The following is a 5,179-nucleotide window of genomic DNA, read 5'->3' on the forward strand; positions in this document are numbered from 1 at the left end:
TGCACTTGACTTGCTTTGGCGATTGCATTGAAGCAGTGGCCATGTCGCTAAAGCATGGCGCTAATATTGAGAACAAGGACGAGGCAAGTTTGCCCTTCTTTGTTGCTGCTAAAAAGTATAATATAAAATTATTTTATGTACGCCAGCAAGTGCAACTGACCAGGCTGTACATGCATGGTGTGTTGTGTCTTACTAAATTCCTCAGAATGGCAACACGCCATTGCACTCCGCTTGCTTACATAATCACGCGGAGATGGCAGAGACCCTGCTAGAGCATGGCGCTGATATCGACACCAAGGACAAGGCAAGATACCACTTCTCCGCTTCTTTCTATTGAGTGGGATTTGAGTGTGCCAGTCTGTAGAACTGACAAGAATGCTAAATTTCTTAGTATGGCTACACGCCATTGCACGTGGCATGCATGCATAGTCATGTGAAGGTAGCAGAGACCCTGCTGAACCGTGGCGCTGATATTGATGCCAAGAATGAGGCTAGTTAGCAATTCTCTGTGTCCTGCTCTTGCGTTTGAGTGCGTGGGCCTGTACATCTGACTATGATGTACGCTTGTGACACGTTGCTGATGCATGCAAGCCACCCCACAGTTTGGTGAGACGCCGTTGCATGTGGCTGCCGATAAGAATCACGTGAAGGTGGCAGAGACCCTGCTGACGCATGGCGCTGATATTGAAGCCAAGAAAAACGTCAGTTGGCGCTTCACTGTGTTTTGCTCTGTTGGGTGTGTTTTGAGTACGCCAGACTGTGAAACTAACAGGGCTGTACATGCGTGGTGCGTTGTGTCTTGCTGAATCCTGCAGTCTGGCCACACATCATTACACCTGGCTTGCATACGAAATCACGCGGAGGTGGTAGAGACCCTGCTGAAGCACGGCGCAGATATTGAAGCCAGGCATAAGGCAAGTTAGCACCACTCTATTTCTCTCTCTTTTGGGTGTTTTGAGTACACCAGCCTGTAAAACTGACAAGACTGCACATGCGTGGTGTGCTGTGTCTTGCAAAATCCCTCAGAATGGCAACACGCCATTGTACTCCGCTTGCTTACATAATCACGCGGAGATGGCAGAGACCCTGCTAGAGCATGGCGCTGATATCGACACCAAGGACAAGGCAAGATACCACTTCTCCGCTTCTTTCTATTGAGTGGGATTTGAGTGTGCCAGTCTGTAGAACTGACAAGAATGCTAAATTTCAGTATGGCTACACGCCATTGCACGTGGCATGCATGCATAGTCATGTGAAGGTAGCAGAGACCCTGCTGAACCGTGGCGCTGATATTGAAGCCAAGAACAACGTTAGTTAGAACTTTTTTGTTTTTGCTCTTATGCTCTTGGTGCGTTTTGAGTGCGTGGGCCTGTACATCTGACCATGATGTACGCTTGTGACACGTTGCTGACGCATGCAAGCCATCCACAGTATGGTGAGACGCCGTTGCATGTGGCTGCCGAGAAGAATCACGTGAAGGTGGCAGAGACCCTGCTGACGCATGGCGCTGACATTGAAGCCAAGAAAAACGTCAGTTGGCGCTTCACTGTGTTTTGCTCTGTTGGGTGTGTTTTGAGTACGTGGGTCTGTACAACGAATCAGGATTTGCATGTGTGACACGTTGCTGATGCCTGCAAGCCATCCACAGTGGGGTGAGACGCCGTTGTATGTGGCTGCCGAGAAGAATCATATGAAGGTGGCAGAGACCCTGCTAGAGCATGGCGCCGACATTGAAGCCAAAAGCAACGTTAGCTATATCTCGGGTTTTTTTCCATGTGTATTCTTTTTGCGCGACAGTCGTACAACTGACCAGGCTATGCGCGTGTGATTTCCGGCGACCACGACGGCTTCGTCTTCAGCTTGGTTGCACGCCACTGTGCTGTGCTTATGTTTATAACCACGTGGGAATGCTGGAGGTGCTGATGAAGAAAGGGGCTGATATTGTCGCCAGAGACCAGGTCCGTCGGCCTTTATCTTTTTCAAACACACTTCGTGTTTGAAACAGCCAGCCTAGCCCACCTGACCATGGTGTACTTGGTCGTCTCAAACTATGTTTCGTAATGCTGTTGGTTGCATTCAATCGGCCACAAAGTTTGCCTGTTCACTATTGCACAAGGCATGCTCTGATGGTCGTACCGAGGTGGTGGAGATGCTCTTAACGCATGGCGTTGGCTTTGAGGCTCATGACAAAGTAAGTTTTACCTAACTACTCTTTTTTCGTACGTATGCATGTGCCCTAGAGCTGTACCCTTTTCCTTCAAGCAGACCATTTGGGCATTGCGTGTGGATATGCTTGAGAACGAGGCTCACAGAAGTGCATATTTCGATTTGGGTGACTTGACAGGAAATGGTGGCTGCACTCCATGTTGCTTCAAAGATAACATTGATCCTGCTCATAAAACCGCCTTTTAAGTAACATCTGTGGACGAGGCGCAGCGACTCGCCGCGGCACCTGTCGGGGCGTTCTTCCAGGCCAACAAACAAAGCCAGACAACAACGCCCCATTGTACTCGGCCATCCAAAAGTCGGACGGGGTAGGCTTTGATCGTACTCTTCTACCGCCTTCAATCTGGCCGTCACGGGAGCTACGTTGCCTTGGTCAAGGCAATCAACAGCGCCGGCCTGGCATCAGCAGCAGCCGTCTTGGAATCCCTCGTGCTGGACAAGGAAGGTCCCCATTTTTTGCGCGTGCTGCGCGTGCCTTTAAACAATGGTCCAAACGGTGCCTTGGGCAGCCAATTGACGGTGACTGGCACGACTGCGCAAGGCAATGCCGTTTACGAGTTCTCCGTTGACTCGCCCGACATTCTTGGAGCCTCCCCGAGTGGCACGCGCATGACTTTGACGCCCGGTGCCCCGGTGGAGCTGACCATGGCTCTGACGTTGGGGCAGCAGACATGGCCAACACTTTTGACATTGTTTGCGCAGGGGGCGCGCTACGCACGCTTCTGCGCATTTTCGGCTCTGTTTCCAACGAAGTGAAGGGTGATGTGCATCACGTTGCATCCTGTGAAGGCTTTCGGCAGCAAATAGAACGCTGGCTTGAAATTGAAGCTGTGGGCCAGGACATTTCTGTAGAGCTTGAGGTCACGTTGCTCAACGCAGACACGGATGCCAGGCTCCTGGTGGGAAGCACCCGTGTCCAAGCGGTGGCGGAGCTCAACTCTGATGCACGGACACTACCCGGCGTCACTGTGCAAGGCCGAACATTTGCCGTTTTGCACGGCAGTGGTACCGATTCTGCATGATAGGTGCCTTGTGCCTTTTTTTGCCCTTTTAGTGCTCGCGCTTGCTCCGCTTCTCCTCGCGCGAGCTGGAGCGAGTTTGATGCGGCTCGAGATCCTCGTGACGGGGATGATGGTGCTGACTGTTTTGGCTGCACTTGCGGTGGCGCTGGCCACCGAGTCTTGAGGACGCTTCCAGCAAAGAATACAAGGCAGTGTAAAAGCGAGCACCAGGTCCATGATGAAAGCGGGCGATGTTTGTGTGACTCTCCCGAGATCGGCGTGCTGATTGGCTTGGACGATCTGCTAGGCCCTGAACGTGAGTTGAGTGGGGAATAGGTTTGATATAGCCGGAGGGGTTGAATCGGGGTGGGCCAACCAACGGGCTTGGGATGCTTTTCAGCGTTCCTGGCAGGCAAAAAGGCAGTCCAAGTGTACGCACAAGTTCCAGTTTGACGGCGCTTTGCAATCTGCTCGCATGACCGTTTTAACTTTTTTCTCAAAGCGAACCAAAAAGTTAGAACGTGTGTTGTAAAAAGGCGTTTGTTGCATTTTCCTTCTTCGTCGGCTTATGCCGTTTTTCATTTTGCTTTGGACCTCTTGTTCCTTTTTTCCCTCTTTGGCATCGGTCTCGATATCGGCATCGGCGGGTTGCTCGACGTGTCTTGCTTGTGTGCGTGGTGACTGATTGCTTGCGCTTGTTACGGGACTCTCCTGGTCGGAGACTTGTGGCAACGTCAAAACGTCTGGTTGAAAGCATTGGTGCCACTTTTTTTTTTTTTTTTTCCGTGGTGTGAATGACACTGATGTCGACTGTGGGGCGACAACGTGCACAGGGCAAACAAGCACACCTGTCCTCGCAACTGTCACCGAGAACTGTTGGCCAAAGGTAAGTCGTTTGTTGCATTAGGCAGAGAAAAGGCCAAGGCCCGCGGACCGGCTGCCGTTTGCGCGCCTGTCAAACCCCAGTCCGAATTTTTCTCAGACGAGTTTTACTTGGAGGGGGCCATGAGATTGGAGGGGGCTCATGAGATTGGTGGTGGCTAGAGCGGTTTGAAGCGGATGGTGAACAGAGAGATACCGTTACCATGAGTGATGATGGAGAGCAGCTGTACGAGGTGTGTGGGTCATCAAATCCACAAGGGGCGCTTCGGTGGTTGATAACGCTTGGATGTGTCACTGAATGGGGTGTTATGATATGACATGGACATGGACACATACTGCATGTTTGCATCGTCCCACAGCATGACTGGGCACCACTGCACTGGGCTTGCTCAAAGGGTCATGACGAGGTGGTGAAGATGCTGTTGATGCACGGTGTTGATACTGAAGCCAAAGACAGCGTCAGTAAAGTTCCTCCCTCTTCCCCACTTCACCTGTCCCTATGGTGCATTTGTACCACATGATGATGCTGATGCTGATGATGATGCTATACCTGTACGTCATGCTGATGCATCATCCCACAGAAAGGCAATGCACCACTGCACTGGGCTTGCTCAAAGGGTCATGACAAGGTGGTGAAGATGCTCTTGAAGCACGGTGTTGATACTGAAGCCAAGGACAACGTCAGTAAAGAACCTCCGTCATCCCCCCCCCCCTCCCCGCCCCGTGATGGTGCACCTGTACCACATGATGATAATGTTGATGCTGCTGTACCTGTACGTCATGCTGATGCATCATCCCACAGTATGGCAATACACCACTGCACAGGGCCTGCCTTCGGGGTTATGTCAAGATGGTGGAGATGCTGTTGGATCACGGTGTTGATACTGAAGCCAAGGACAAGGTCAGTACAGTACCTCCCTCTTTCCCCTTTACCCGCTATGATGGATGCACCTGTAACCCATGATGATGATGATGATGATGATGATGATAATGATGATGTACCTGTACGTCATGCTGATGCATCATCCCACAGATTGGCTGGGCACCACTGCACTGGGCTTGCTTAGAGG

This window comes from Monosiga brevicollis, genomic scaffold (genome assembly GCF_000002865.3).
Source record: "Monosiga brevicollis MX1 MONBRscaffold_24 genomic scaffold, whole genome shotgun sequence".
In the NCBI taxonomy this organism is placed as follows: Eukaryota; class Choanoflagellata; order Craspedida; family Salpingoecidae; genus Monosiga; species Monosiga brevicollis.